Source organism: Pelobates fuscus, chromosome 5, assembly GCF_036172605.1.
Source record: "Pelobates fuscus isolate aPelFus1 chromosome 5, aPelFus1.pri, whole genome shotgun sequence".
NCBI classification, from domain to species: Eukaryota; Metazoa; Chordata; class Amphibia; order Anura; family Pelobatidae; genus Pelobates; species Pelobates fuscus.
The window spans coordinates 7,420,866-7,437,717 of record NC_086321.1 but is presented as its reverse complement, the minus strand read 5'-3'; the positions used below and the strand labels follow the sequence as shown (position 1 = coordinate 7,437,717).

The 16,852-nt window shown below is 43.1% G+C and overlaps 1 protein-coding gene across 3 annotated transcripts in view; it reads left to right on the top strand.

Moving 5' to 3' along the window:
- CNTFR (ciliary neurotrophic factor receptor) overlaps nucleotides 1-16,852 on the top strand; it is a 572,999-nt gene that overhangs the window by 216,379 nt on the left and 339,768 nt on the right. For all 3 annotated transcript variants that reach the window (XM_063453544.1, XM_063453545.1, XM_063453546.1), the window contains one exon: nucleotides 8,474-8,585. The gene's annotated coding sequence lies outside the window, so the exon portion shown is untranslated. The remainder of the gene's footprint in view (nucleotides 1-8,473; nucleotides 8,586-16,852) is intronic.

The window sequence follows — 16,852 nt, the reverse complement described above, 5'->3', positions numbered from 1 at the left end:
TTTCCCAGCCCTGGCTGCGGAGCTGATCGCTCCCAGTACTTGGCCAAACGTAGTGTTAAGCTCTCTGTTCTCAGGTTGTTGGTTGCATGTTTGCATCATCCCATCCAAAGTTTGGAGTTGAATGCTCGAATAAAATAAAATGATAACTAGATTGTTAAGGTTGTGCTTGAAATGGTGAGAGCAGTTACATATGTAAATATGTGGCATTTTGTTATAGATATAAAAGATATCTTAAAGCGGCACTGTCATGCCGAACTTACCTTTTCCCAATCGATTCCTCTTCTCTCCCTTTGTCAGGATCTGTTCTTCATTTCTTCCTGTCTGATCTAGTTTTCTTTAAAAATTAAGACAAAGTAGGGACTATTTGTTTTATGGAGGTTTCCTACGCCTGACCATCTCAGACCAGCGGAGGAGCAAAGTGTGCTTCGTTTCTGGTGGTCAGAGAAATTTTCCAACAATTCTAAGCTTTCCTCCCTGTTCCTGCGATGCTTCCTGTCAGTATTCCCGAACGTCCTGTCACTTAGGACGCAATTCGTCAGTTTTGCCGGCGTTCTGTCTAACACAATGAGAACAGTTTCTCCATTTGAACGCAATTCGGGACTTTGTCCGTATCGGAATTTCATTCTAATGAATTAAATTCCGATCCTATTCGTGCCGTGGCTGCATCTTGCAGCCACTTAGTAGATAACTCCCTAATTCCCACGGTTTTAGTGAGCTATCTCCCAAAAGGCCGAAAGACCTAAATTAGTCTTTCAGCCAAATTACTAATACTAAGTAAAGATTACATTAGTAAATGCTTCCCCTACATGCTATACCACGAGTAGGGGCATGTCTAGTAATCCGTGAGCACGCGAGTGGGAGCTATTAAAAACCCGAGCGCAAAAAAAATCTGACAAAATAGAATAAACCCGACGCTAAAAAAAAATAATCCAACTGCACCCGGCGAGGGCATGGCGCAGACTGAGCTCTGCAGGGCGGGGGTTATAAAGCCTTGCCCCGCCCTGCAATGAGGCTCAGAACACTCTGGTTGGTTTAAGCCCTCTAAGTATCTACATTTACCTGTCACAGCACTCTGGTTGGCTTGAAATGCAATCAATTCCAAAGAACTTTCCCACGCTGTGTAAAATGACTCATAACACTGATTGGATGTCTAGGTTTTTTTTTTTTTTTTTTAAATAGTGAGCACTGTTTAGTAGTCACAGTCCCTACTTGCGGTATAGCGAGTAGGTGCATTCGGGAGATTTCAATCTCCCTTATGCTTTTATGGGGGTCATTTTGACCCCCATAGAGTGAGGGAGGACATGGGGGAGGGGGGGATTTAGGAAGTGGCGGGGAGCACAGCTTTCTGCCGCTTCTATCTTTAAATTTTACAAGGAGGGAGTTGTGAGCCGGTACCTCCCTCCTTGTAATAAACTGAACGAACAAACAAACACTGATATTCGGTGTTTGTTTATTCGTCTGACATTTCTATTCATTTATTCGTCTTTCTGATGAATGAATGGATGACATTCCTGTATGCATGCCCAAGAAAATAATGATAAAAAAAAATAGATAATATGGATGGCTTAGGGGCATTTGGGGTTGACTAGGGGGTCAATTAGATGTAATTAAAAGGACATCACATTGGCCCATTTGCTGACTTCTCCCATCAGGAATGAGCAGAACTCTTTGGCCAAGGTGTAATTTACTGGGACCGTAACATGATCTGAAAATTTCAGCTGCTGGAAGCTCATGCAGTCCTGGTGAGATCTTGGTGTCATCACATATGTGGAGCCAGACTAGGGAGAATGTTGGTAAAACAGTCAGAAAGAGGACTCTCCAGTTTGCGATTCATGGCAGCTTTGTAGAAATGCTTGTGGGTGGGCAGCGATCCCTGCTTTGGCATTACTAGTGTAAACGCGTAACTCTGCTGTTTATTTGTCTGAGTAAAGGGCCGGCATCTATACAGCAAAACCACTACATTAATATATGGTGGTTTTGGTGCTTAGATTGTCTCCTTTCAAAATGGTGGGATTGTCCACATAGATTTTCTAAGACATTTTTATCTCACACTTAAAAGTAAAAAAAAAAGTGAATTGTTTAAATTGCTGGGACCATGACATTATCTGAACAGCCGCTGCCGGAAGCTATACACTCGTGGAGTGCTGGTGAGGTGCGACTGTAGAGAAATTAAAGAGTCGGACGCTGGAATAGTGTCGTCCATTACATGGTCTGATAGTGTTAATGTCACACTTTAAAATGTGCGTTCAGATCAGCAGGAATCCGACTGCCATTTAATCCTGAAATGCGAACGCAATATATGTAATATCTGTCTATGAAGGAGATCTTTCTACGGCGATGATGGCCTGAATCCCTCCTTTCTTACTGAGACCAACATCACATTAAGGGGTGTATTCGCTGAACATTGAACTGCGACACATTGAAAGCACAATTTGCAAAACAAGCCAGTATATACATTGGCTGGTGTAGCTTAGCAGATTTGTAGAGTTGGAAATCCGGGGTTCGGGGAGTCTAGGTGCGCAGTACCTACTTATCAGTTCGCTTACGTAGCCCTCTTCGTTTTGCTGGTAACTTGAATTTGTCTCCAGGCTGAATAGTTTTTAGTCCAGTGGCTCCCGGCCTGTGCACGTTTCTCTAATCTACTGATCTTTATTTAATTATGTATATGCTTCACTCTCTACGTTTATAAAGGAGGTTCTCGTTCATGACATCCTACAGCTGTAGTACAATCTCCGTTATCGGTCCTCCATTACAATGTGACATGTTTATTATCTGCTTTTACCTCCTGATATATTGATCTACCCTTGACTCTTACCTCAATAAAAAAAAAGTAAATTGAAAAGAAATAATCATTTTTGTCTGTTTGAATGTAAACTGTTGAATGTAGACCGTGTTGACTGTTTAATGAATAATGTAATGCATGTCCAAGGTTGCTGTCTTTGTCTGCAGGTTTGACCTAATTTGAATGATATACACATTAATACCTATATATCACGCATAGCCTCTACAGTGCTGCCAGAGAGTGATGAGACTTGCAGTCAAGCGACAGACGGCTGAATCCTTAGTGTTGTGCTGTTATAAATTGCGCTTTTTGCAGGGCTGGCGTGGTATCGGCAGCATTATTAGTGCCTTTATATTAAAGAAGAATTGTCACCTGGAAATGACACCATAAAATAATAAAACATTGAAAGTCACCTATAGCTTGTGTAAACCTTCATTTCATATAGTGCATCATTTTTTTTTTATATTCCAAACTTTTTGCCCATGTTGTATGTTTCGAGTTTTCTCATCTCATATTTAATGTAACTTTGGGATTTCATGTATACTGGTTGCAAATGAAAAAGTCGACATTATCTTTCCTGTACGTTTTGTTAAAATCGAAATATTGTCACAAAGAAAACAACGATTGGGCTGGATTCTCTAAGCAATGTAAGCATTTACGGAGTAGTATTTTTTCCTTAGACTCCAATGGAGGCATTGCCATTCTCTGCACAGAGTAAAACCCTGACCCTTTTTTATTTAATGTTAAAAATCCCTTAAATAGAAATGATTTAAAAACGTGCTTCGTTAACAGCCTCAATTAAAACGTGGTATGTCAGTTTGAGACAGTGATGAACAAGGTGTTTTGACGTATTGTCAGACACGCCACGTTGTTTGTTTTCCCCCCACGTCCCCTTTGTGTGACACACATTATCACTCTGTCTTGCGAGGAAGGAGTCAGGCTATAAATCCTTCATCAGCCCTCCCCAGGTATGAGCCAATTGCCTGATTGATGCTGAAACGTGGGGTCTCTTAAAGACACAGGCTGCCTTCTCCCTAGGCAGGATTTGAGGGCCATTAATAACACTGATGGCTGGTGTCTGTAACATGGAGGTAGACGTGCTCCTTGCAATGATGTATCTGCTGCCAGGGGGGACGGAGAGCTGCCGTTCTCTGATAACAAGCAAACCTTCATTTTCACTTATCACACCTGCTGTCAGGGGCCTTTGTTCTGAGTGTCAGACGACACGCTTGCTATCCAGCCTCTGTATAGACACATATACAGAGAATGGAGAACACGCTGGCTGCTCCATAGATGGCACAAATTCTTCATCTCTCCAGGTCCCACTCATCAGCCCGGCCTCTTCAAGGCTCATTAAGGACGTCAGTAGATCAGATCTCCCCTGGGCTTTCATCACCTCTTTTATTGGGATTCAAAGCTTTCATGAAAAAAAAAAAAAAAATCACCAAACATTGTCGTTTTTGTTTTACTTTGTGCGTTTCGTTTGACTGTGAATTGGGGCAAACACATTTCAGTATTATTTGCTTGTCGGGTGTTGATTTATTAAGCAGGGATCACCACCGAATAAATGTTCTCCTCGGTTACCTGTAAATGGATGGATGAGAACATGGGGGGGAGGGGGGCAAGGCGGCTCTGTGTTAAAAACTGTGAACGTGGGGTAAAGTGCAAAAAACTTGTAAATGATCGGGAACGTTCAGTTGGCTACCATGAAGACTGATCATACACAGAATGCCATAAATAATGCATATTTTACTCCCCTTCATTGAGAAGATATCATTTTCTAAAGATTCTTATGAATGTGAGTATACACGAGAGGGAGCGTACCCACACCTCACCTACAGCCTGGCAGGCTCTGCGTACAAGGAGTTTATATTCACCAGATTAATAAAGATCTGATATCGTGTTTCAATGTGAAAGAGCTGTGCTCAAACTCCCATCACTCTTAGAAAGCAGCATGGCCTCTATTCAGTAAAGAAACAACTTTACCTGTGCACTATTTCACTCGGAACTGACCAAGGTCGTAAAGTGTAAGCTCACCTGCCAATGTCAAGGCAAACCTCTTAGGTGAGTTCTGTGTTAATGTGTATTTAGAACCTGCTAGCCTGGCTTGTATTCAGGGCTATTCACACGGTTACAGTTGTTTCTAGGGCTCCCAAATTATCGCAGACCCCATTTGTAGCTTGTGGTGCAGGAGAAGGATCAGGCGATCTGGGTTTCCTGACTTTTTCCCTAATGTGGAATATGACATGTTTCTCCTGTGCCCACAATCGGCGGCATGATAAACGTGCCATGCGGTGCCAGTATGAGCAATCTGAGAGCGGATTCTGCAGTGACCTGCGAGATATCTAGGGACTGGAACGTAGAAACCTTTACCTTCGGAGATGTAATGCAACAAGCCGCAGTGATCAGGGTCTCCTATTTATTCCTAATTCATTGGTTTTATTTTCATTTCTGCATTTGGAGTCACTCGTACAATTCATCGAGAAGAATGCTTTCAAATTGCTAAGTGATAAAATGCTCTGTGAAAATGAAAAAAATACAAAAATAACGAATGAAACAAAGATTCTGGGCGGTTTATTTTTCTTGAGCTCCTCTTAAAACACGCAGTAATTGGCATCCGTTACATTAAGATGGGGAAAAAAGGAATTTCCAGACGTATCAAATATTGATGACCTATTTATAAAAAAATATGTACTGGAAAAAGATTTAAAACTCCCAACAACTGTTCAACTGCAAACCCACATAAAGTTTCTAAATAGAATGTGTGTATTAGCCCCAAGAGAACAGCTCTCTCCGAGAAAGCGGGAGGCTGGACTGTATCCTAAATGCAATTATTAAGAGCGTGTTATATGGATTGTATATCCTGTTGTAGAGAGACAGAAACGTTTTGGAACAAAGTGTTCAACTTTATTAACTTTCCTCTGCAGGTCAACTTCAAAAATGAACCAAATAATATCGATAAAGAGGTTCTATTTGGAGATTTCAGAAAATGGGAAAAAAAAATAAAAAAATCAGGCTTATCCCCCTGTATCTAGATAATTGCTGAAATCGATCCATTTTTCTTTCTGCGTGTTAAATAAAAGCCTGAGTATCATTTGGTGTTTTTTGAGTTGAAGGAACAGTGTGGGACAAGATCGTTCGGGTGCCGGTTAATATCGTTGGGTAACAAAGTGATCACATATTTTATAACCGTGTACGATGCGTAGGGTTGAAATATTATTGGTAACCACAGACAGACATAGAAAGTGAATTAAACAGAAATACTGATGTTTATCTGTGCTACTCTTTGTTAGACTTGATTTATATTACGGGATCATTATTCGTGTACTGATTCCGTTCTTACTAAAACGAGGGATTTTGAATTTGTCTTCTGAACTCAGAATTCTTGCTTGAGGTGAAATAGTCTGTTGGATATTATCTAAAGGTAAAAAAAAAAAAAAAAAACACAAATGGCTAAATTTCATAATGGATAATACATTGAAAGAATAAATAAGTTGGATAGATGTAGATATCTCCTCCTATCCCCGCCCTCGTGTTGTTATAGGTGTATACATTACGAGGGACATTGCCATCGAGGCACAGTGTGGTTTACATTTATTGCTAGCTGCTAGTAAGTTTTGTAACTGCACGAATGTATACGTGATGACGTGTTCTTGGATTGCTGGGTAAGTCACAGAGGAAGAATATTTTGTGTTTGCTTTGATTATTTTTCCACTTGGGGCTGGCTTAGTGTCTGCCCCTATACCTGAATTGAGACTACGACCCGTTCGCAGTACAGGAGAATATTGGCGTGGATTTTAGTATCTAGCCTGTCCCATCAAGCCCCGATAAATACTTCAATTTGGTCGCAGTAATAGAAGCAGTTTGCTCTGGGGCAATGATTATACAGATGGCTAGATTGTAAATACTTATTACAGCATATTCAGGGGGAGGGAGGGGGTGCATTTATTAAAACAGGGAGCACTTAAAGGGACATTCCAAATAATGAAAACAGTCTAGTTTGCTGAAGTGCTTTGTGTGTCGAGATTGGGTTCTCTTTTTTATTTTATTTTAATTGTAATTTTTTATTTTACAAATAATGCAGTTTTCAATAGATATTGGCACTTTTATAAAGGGACCTTGTTGCATCCCCTGGGTGTCAAGCAATCCGTCCTGTTACTTCCTGGTTCTTTAGCTCGGGGGAACTAAACTCATGAGGCTGCAACTGTGTTAAACAGGAAGCAAAAGACTTAAAACCTATAATACGTTAAAAGCAGATCAGATACAGGATACCAGGTGTGTACTGGGAGATAATAAGAAATATAATGGAACTGTTAATACATTTTATTCTAATCTATGTACTATACTTTTTTAATATTAGAAGTCACTTGTATAGTTTAACAATATCTAAGTGTAATATCACAAACCTGACATTTAAATGGCCGACACGTGTCACTTTAACAGGCTGTAGCAGGCGACGTGCACTAGTGTGGAGCTGTTCCATGGATTTTATTATCAACTCCTTCACTTATCTGCATAAGTCATTCTATTTTGAGTTTTATTTCTGTGGAGCTCTGTAATACACTCTTACACACTGCACATTAATGTGAGTTTATTGCTGTGGAGCTCTGTGATACACTCTTACACACTGCACATTACTGTGAGTTTTATTTCTGGGGAGCTCTGTTATACACTCAGACACATTACTGGGAGTATTATTGCTGTGGAGCTCTGTTATACACTCAGACACATTACTGGGAGTATTATTGCTATGGAGCTCTGTTATACACTCAGACACATTACTGGGAGTATTATTACTGTGGAGCTCTGTTTACATACTGCACATTACTGTGAGTTTTATTGCTGGGGAGCTCTGTGATACACACTGCACATTACTATGAGTTTTATTACTGTGGAGCTCTGTGATACCCTCATACACACTGCACATTACTGTGAGTTTTATTGCTGTGGAGCTCTGTGATACACTCATACACACTGCACATTACTGTGAGTTTATTGCTGTGGAGCTCTGTGATACACTCATACACACTGCACATTGCTGTGAGTTTATTGCTGTGGAGCTCTGTGATACACTCCTACACACTGCACATTACTGTGAGTTTTATTGCTGTGGAGCTCTGTGATACACTCATACACACTGCACATTACTGGGAGTTTATTGCTGTGGAGCTCTGTGATACACTCATACACACTGCACATTACTGGGAGTTTTATTGCTGTGGAGCTCTGTGATACACTCATACACACTGTGCATTACTGGGAGTTAATTGCTGTGGAGCTCTGTGATACACTCATACACACTGTGCATTACTGTGTTTTATTGCTGTGGAGCTCTGTTTACACACTGCACATTACTGGGAGTTGTATTGCTGTGGAGCTCTGTGATTTGACGCTCTGTAGATATGCTAAGTTTGCTTCTAACGCTGCTGTATTCTCAGATATGGATATTTTCCATGGTTTAATTACATGTACATTGCTAACACAAATCAAACCATGATATTTGCTATTTGTTTGCCTTTCTCTGCCAGCGGCGATACCAATAGCCGTATAAATGTCCTCCCTGACTGCGGTAAGGAGGGTCAGGAATGCTTGTGTTAGCCGAGTGTCAGGGAGTCTCCTGGATCAGTGGGGAGAATTGGCCAGCGTGATTGAACACCAGGTGCAAACGGCTCTTTTTGTGTCTTTCTGTAGATCCTCGCAGCTGTGGTGCGATATAAACCATCTCCCGGTTGGCCACTTACGGTGGAAGTTGCGCTGCAGTTCATGAACTGACAGAGGAACGACGCTTATTAACACTCATAAGGTAATGTAAACACGCTGCGCCTGTTACAAACATATTCTGCCCCTTCTGGTGTTTATATTCTGATTTAGTACGTTTTGTAAACAATGTAGTTATAGTGACTGTATCTCAAGATCTCTGTTTCAATGTATCAGAGGGAAGCCTTGGTTCTTAGCCAACTCTTCTACCTCGTCTTGCCTTAGAATACACACACACAGCAGAGAGAGAGAGAGAGTGTGTGTGTGTGTGTGTGTGTGTGTGTGCGCGCGCGCGCTCCTTTGTAAGTTGTGTCACTAAACGTCAAGTAGGTTCGGCCCCCTGGACAGAACCAGTGTCTTGGGTTGTCAATTCCTCCCTTGCAGGACTAAAATACACAGCAATTTAAAAACAAACAAACAATTAAGTGGTAATTTGCATATCTTGGCCCACCATCCTCTGTCATAGCATGTTCTTGTTGTAACCTAGGACTCGGGGTAAGTGCGGTCATTTATGAAGGACATTCAGTGGTTTCAGAGCGTATCTCTGTTCACTAACAACTGTTGAGAATTTTAGGAGACTGTGAAAGGACAGGAATATTGAATACAGATGCCTTAGGTCTGGTATGAATAATTCCTCTCATTGGTCATTGAAACAGATCTCACATAGCTGTGATCTTCCCAAACGTGGAAAATTAACACAAGACGAGCACGTAGTCCAATAATCCTGCATTTAGGAACATGCTGCTGGGGTGATATTTACCAAACAGTGATTTTTGGTGAGTGGTCTATATTTAATGCTATTGTGGCCTCGATTACCTTACAATACAAAATAACACTCTGTGCTCGGAATAGCCGTGAAATGCCAGTCTTTTTCCAACATGCTTTTTCTGTACACGTGACTTTTTAAAAAATATATATTTTCCTATTTTTTTTATTTATTAATTTGGTTTGAAAGGATCCAGGTCATGATCCAGGTTTTCGTTTATCCTTCAGGATATTGCGATTCCTGTACCTGTAGTGTAAAAACCTGCAGCAGACGCGTAGTTAAAGGAGCAGTCCTGTTTATTTAACGGGCAGATCATTAGCTGATTGACATTATGGGCACAGTCTGCGTGTGGCTTCCCACGAGGCGGTATCTACTCTCCCCAAGCGATGGACAGCTTGCCATCTAATTAAACAGTATTAGTTTCTCCGACACTTAGTGTGAGAGACATTTGATTTATGGGGAACGCGGTAGTACACCGATGAGGGCTGTAGAAAGTTTAACTGCATTTTGTCAGTCTCACACCAGCTCAATAAAAATACTTCATATGTGCTGCCCTAATTCTCACTTCTAATATAAAAGCATTTTATGAGGCTAAACTCTCATTGGCTTTTTCAGTGGAGAGAATGTTGGACGGTCCCCCGGCTTCTCAAACTAGCCTCTCATCTGCAAATTACTGCAGCATTATGACAACTGAAGCCATGGACTTTTATGGGGGCTCCCAAAGCCGTGTAACTTGCCCCCTCCAAAGCAATAAAACGGAAAGCGTTAACCACTTCACTGCCCCGCGGGTACACAATTCAATCGTTCTCTCGTAAATCGTGCACATATAATAAATTGTTTGTACTGGGGAGGATAAACATCTCTTACTGTAGGGCTTATTAACTAAATTGAGGGTTGTGGAGCGTGAGAGAGGGAATTGCTCAAGTTTAATGATAAATTAAAGAAAGGGAAAATAGCCAGGCTGGAATATATTTTCTAGTGCCTGTATTTTGGCTAGTGATAAGCAAGTCTTCACAATTCCCATTTTAGCAGATAAACCAATGTGGCAAACCTAGCCACTTCTGAACTATATTCATTACAGGTTGTCCGTAGGCTGACTGCATATTGTGTACCGTTAAATGTATATGTGTTGTATTATGGCCGTTCGCATGCTGGCAGCCGTACGCTGCCAGCACACAAAGCATTAGTACGACGAAACACGGCTATCCTGGCCGTTCGCCGTACGAATGCGGGCTCCCCAGGTCGACCACACATTCACAGGTCGTGTGGCACCAATTAACCGATTGCAACATTGTTGCAATCGGTAATTAAGGGCTCTCCTAGGTGGCCGTCGTTCGGCTACCGACCATGCGGCGGTCGGCCATCTTGGATCCTTTGTCTCTGCAGCGGTGTTCGGTCGTCGAGAGCCTGGAACTGAAAACGGCTACTCAATGATCCGAACACCGCTGGACTTCCAGAGCGTTCGGGAGTTCCGCGTTCGGTACATTATGTTCCCCATACTTATTCGGTACTTTTAAACTAACTTCAATGTTTAAATGTATTCTGTGCGGCGTTCGGTTAATTCAGCTGGGATCAGAGCGGTATTCTCACAAAGTATGCGCTTCGACCCCAGCTACCTACCGAACGTTCGGTTATTCCAAAGTACCGAATATTGTGTGAAATATGTATTTTAAAGTAAATTGTCAGTTTTGCTGCACGAGGGGATAATCCACTTAATCGTCCATTTTAGTGGGAGTATCCTTCTCGTGCAGCAATGCCTGCTGGGAAAGTCACATTGCATGATGGGAGAAATCCCCTGGATTTACTGTATGGAAACCCCTTGCATGGGGAACTGTATAAATATGCCAGCTGTGAATAAAGCGAGTTAGTTGACTCCCAAACTGTGTTTCGTCCGGTTATTGGGAGGATTGGAGATATTGCCGTGCTTTCTACTCTGACTGTGGATTTCCTGAAGATACCAACGGATATCGTGTACTATTATACTGCATTCCGTTACAACCAATATGATTTAAAGGGACACTATAGGACCCCAGACCACTTCAACTCATTGAACTTGTCTGGGTGCGATGTCCCTTTACCCTGGGAATGTCTGGGTGCGATGTCCCTTTACCCTGGGAATGTCTGGGTGCGATGTCCCTTTACCCTGGGAATGTCTGGGTGCGATGTCCCTTTACCCTGGGAATGTCTGGGTGCGATGTCCCTTTACCCTGGGAATGTCTGAGTGCGATGTCCCTTTACCCTGGGAATGTCTGGGTGCAATGTCCCTTTACCCTGGGAATGTCTGGGTGCGATGTCCCTTTACCCTGGGAATGTCTGGGTGCAATGTCCCTTTACCCTGGGAATGTCTGGGTGCAATGTCCCTTTACCCTGGGAATGTCTGGGTGCAATGTCCCTTAACCCTGGGAATGTCTGGGTGCAATGTCCCTTTACCCTGGGAATGTCTGGGTGCGATGTCCCTTTACCCTGGGAATGTCTGGGTGCGATGTCCCTTTACCCTGGGAATGTCTGGGTGCGATGTCCCTTTACCCTGGGAATGTCTGGGTGCAATGTCCCTTTACCCTGGGAATGTCTGGGTGCAATGTCCCTTTACCCTGGGAATGTCTGGGTGCAATGTCCCTTTACCCTGGGAATGTCTGGGTGCAATGTCCCTTTACCCTGGGAATGTCTGGGTGCGATGTCCCTTTACCCTGGGAATGTCTGGGTGCGATGTCCCTTTACCCTGGGAATGTCTGGGTGCGATGTCCCTTTACCCTGGGAATGTCTGGGTGCGATGTCCCTTTACCCTGGGAATGTCTGGGTGCGATGTCCCTTTACCCTGGGAATGTCTGGGTGCGATGTCCCTTTACCCTGGGAATGTCTGGGTGCGATGTCCCTTTACCCTGGGAATGTCTGGGTGCGATGTCCCTTTACCCTGGGAATGTCTGGGTGCGATGTCCCTTTACCCTGGGAATGTCTGGGTGCAATGTCCCTTTACCCTGAGCTTTGCAATGTAAAACATTGACGTTTTAGAGAAACTGCAATCTTTACATTAAAGGGTTAAGACTGTCTCTAGTGGCTCTCTGCTAGACAGCCACTATTATTATTATTATTATTATTATTATTATTATTATGATGTTATTATTTATATAGCGCCAACAAATTCCGCAGCGCTTTACAATGGGTGGACAAACAAACATGTAGTTGTAACCAGACAAGTTGGACACCCAGTAACAGAGGGATTGAGGGTCCTGCTCAGTGAGTTTACATGCTAGAGGGAGTGGGGTATAGTGACACAGTAACAGAGGGATTGAGGGTCCTGCTCAATTAGCTTACATGCTAGAGGGAGTGGGGTATAGTGACACGGTAACAGAGGGATCGAGGCCCTGCTCAGTGAGTTTACATGCTAGAGGGAGTGGGGTATAGTGACACAGTAACAGAGGGATTGAGGGCCCTGCTCAGTGAGTTTACATGCTAGAGGGAGTGGGGTATAGTGACACAGTAACAGAGGGATTGAGGGTCCTGCTCAATGAACTTACATGCTAGAGGGAGTGGGGTATAGTGACACGGTAACAGAGGGATTGAGGCCCTGCTCAGTGAGTTTACATGCTAGAGGGAGTGGGGTATAGTGACACAGTAACAGAGGGATTGAGGGCCTGCTTAGTGAGCTTACATGTTAGAGGGATTGGGGTATAGTGACACAGTAACAGAGGGATTGAGGGCCCTGCTCAATGAGATTACATGCTAGAGGGAGTGGGTTATAGTGACCGTAACAGAGGGATTGAGGGCCTGCTCAGTGAGTTTACATGTTAGAGGGAGTGGGGTATAGTGACACAGTAACAGAGGGATTGAGGCCCTGCTCAGTGAGTTTACATTCTAGAGGGAGTGGGGTATAGTGACAGAGTAACAGAGGGATTGAGGGCCTGCTCAGTGAGCTTACATGTTAGAGGGAGTGGGGTATAGTGACACAGTAACAGAGGGATTTAGGGACCTGCTCAGTGAGTTTACATGTTAGAGGGAGTGGGGTATAGTGACACAGTAACAGAGGGATTGAGGGCCCTGCTCAATGAGATTACATGCTAGAGGGAGTGGGTTATAGTGACCGTAACAGAGGGATTGAGGGCCTGCTCAGTGAGTTTACATGTTAGAGGGAGTGGGGTATAGTGACACAGTAACAGAGGGATTGAGGCCCTGCTCAGTGAGTTTACATTCTAGAGGGAGTGGGGTATAGTGACAGAGTAACAGAGGGATTGAGGGCCTGCTCAGTGAGCTTACATGTTAGAGGGAGTGGGGTATAGTGACACAGTAACAGAGGGATTGAGGGCCCTGCTCAATGAGCTTACATGCTAGAGGGAGTGGGGTATAGTGACACAGTAACAGAGGGATTTAGGGACCTGCTCAGTGAGTTTACATGTTAGAGGGAGTGGGGTATAGTGACACAGTAACAGAGGGATTGAGGCCCTGCTCAGTGAGTTTACATTCTAGAGGGAGTGGGGTATAGTGACAGAGTAACAGAGGGATTGAGGGCCTGCTCAGTGAGCTTACATGTTAGAGGGAGTGGGGTATAGTGACACAGTAACAGAGGGATTGAGGGCCCTGCTCAATGAGCTTACATGCTAGAGGGAGTGGGGTATAGTGACACAGTAACAGAGGGATTTAGGGACCTGCTCAGTGAGTTTACATGTTAGAGGGAGTGGGGTATAGTGACACAGTAACAGAGGGATTGAGGGCCCTGCTCAATGAGCTTACATGCTAGAGGGAGTGGGGTATAGTGAAACAGTAACAGAGGGATTGAGGGCCCTGCTCAGTGAGTTTACATGTTAGAGGGAGTGGGGTATAGTGAAACAGTAACAGAGGGATTGAGGGCCTGCTCAGTGAGTTTACATGTTAGAGGGAGTGGGGTATAGTAACACAGTAACAGAGGGATTGAGGGCCCTGCTCAGTGAGTTTACATGCTAGAGGGAGTGTGGTAAAGTGACCCAGAAGGTAAGGATAGTATTAGACTAATGACAGTTGCAAGAGAGGAATCAGTCGGGAGCTATTTATGAAGAAGTGGGTTTTTAATGATTGTTTGAAGGACTGGAGACTGGGTGACCATCTAACGGAGGAGAGAAGTGAGTTCCACAGGAACGGTGCACTAGAGCTGCCTCCTACAGTTTTGCAGAGTTTGACGCTGGATGCTTTCTTTGAGAATATCCAGCAAGTTGAAAAAGCCCATAAGAAAACATGGAGTCATTCCTTTCCTACGGGGGAAGGCCTAAAGCGTGCTCTGTATTCACCGTGCATGCACCTAGAGTTTTCCCAATAACTGATGTCAGCAGAGGAGGGGTCCAACCCAGGTTACCGTTTAACGTTTTTTTTTTTTTAACCCATTACTTGGCCAAAGGTGGGTGTCACTAGTAAGGGGGGGGCGCAATTTGTATTTTTAACACTATAGTGTTTCTATGTAGCATTTCTGTCTAAGTCTTGAATAATGTGTGAAGAAGCAATCTCTCACAGAGTTTCGATACTATGTATAAGGATCCAGAAAACACGTTCTCCTTAATCAGTTCTTCCAGATTGTCACTTCACTCAGCATCAGGTCACAGGTCATCCTCCACCTAGACCTGGCCAAAACATTGACAGCTGAATTTTGGGGGGAAAAACAGACCAGAGAGGGTCCCGTATGTCGCTTGTGCTTCTCAGATGCGGTGACAAGTGCTCATATATGAACATGGTAACCTCCATCGCCTCGCATGTGTTGTCTACTTTATAATCATCATTTAACATTTATTGTATGCATGATTAGAACTCTTATTTTTACACATTCCTCTTTGTCAGTATTCACATCTTGATCACAGTGTTTGACATCCAGATTGCCGGCTGATAGTAATATCCTGGCCACGGCTCTTTAAATTCATGAATTGCTAATTTATAGCTGATCTGTCCTGTAGAGGCTGGTGGAAGCCATGGTGACAGTCACAGGACCTTGGGGACCATGTGAATGTCAGCATCTGAGCAGACCTTGTATTGTCTTTGCTGTCCTGCCATTCTGTGTTATCATCGTAACACATGTAGATTTACAGCCTTGTTAAAGATGTTTAGGGCCTGGTTACCCGTCCTTATTGTGACTGTAAATTGAAAGGCAATTTGAATAACATAGTCAATATAATTGATTAGTGCTGATGAAGACAATCTCCTGATGTGGTCAGCACTCAGGACAATACGAAAAGAATACTATAATAGGAACACATATTTTGACATTAAAACCCTATTTGAGTCTCAAACTAATTCCCTTATTTTCAGCTAGGGAAGCCCATGTTGACCACAGAGCTTGCACTCTATACCAGGAGAGAATTAGACTCGGTCAGAATGATACACGGTCAATATGTACTGGAGAGGGCAATGTTTGAATTTTATTAGTGCTGTGAGAGACGCATCTGTTTCCAGTATTCGCCGCTGTCAGAATATGACCTGGAGTAGTGTGACTACCTGTCCCCTCCGTGCTCTGATCTCCGGAGCTCTCAGAATTCCTTGTGCACATTCTGCCCATTGTTTCAATCCTCCGATGCAGCAGTGACTCCAACCAAATATTTCATTGAAAGAAAAGACCCACACGGCACAGTGCCTCGCTCCAAGGCTGGTGGAGTCTCACTATCCATAATGTTCTGCTTTCATGGAAAAACATTCTTTGCAGCCTCAGGGGAGGTATCATACCGTGGAAATGGCAGGGAATTTCTCTACAAAATAAAAAACTAAATGATTTTTTATACACATGATTGAGACCTTATGTAGATTTGTTTCCTGTATTGTGTTCTAACTATGATGTAACTTTAATAAATACTACATCGTAATATAACAAATGCAAATGATAGAATGGTAGGACGTTTGTTTGGATAAAGTCCTGATAAAGCACGAACCTAACCTGTAACTGAGCTCTGAACAAAGCTGGATTAGAGATTACTCTTCAGCCGTTGTTCCTTTCTCAGCCTGAAATCTTAATTCTTCAGGAAAACCTGTCATATTGCAAATGGATGTAAAAAGACAGCGACTGCTAAATCCCTGCGGAATACGTTGCTGCTATGTAATTACCATTAATAATAATTGGATGGTGTGACAAACCCCTTTTGGGAGTAACAGATACCATCTCGGAGAATTGCCGTTGCATATGGATTATTGTGGATTTCGGGTATTTATTTATTTATTTATTATTGCCATTTATATAGCGCCAACAGATTCCGTAGCGCTTTACAATATTATGAGAGGGGGATTTAACTATAAATAGGACAATTACAAATAAACTTACAGGAACAATAGGTTGAAGAGGACCCTGCTCAAACGAGCTTACATTCTATAGGAGGTGGGGTGTAAAACACATTAGGGCAGGAATTTACAATCAAATAAGGTGGGCTGCCCTTTAGGAGAGGGCAAGAGACAGGTATGTGGGGTAAGGGTTAGTCTTGGAGGCCATAAGCTTTCCTAAAGAGATGGGTTTTAAGGCACTTCTTAAAAGATGCAAGACTAGGGGAGAGTCTGATGGCGGTAGGCAGGCTATTCCATAGGAAGGGAGCCGCCCGCGAGAAGTCCTGCAA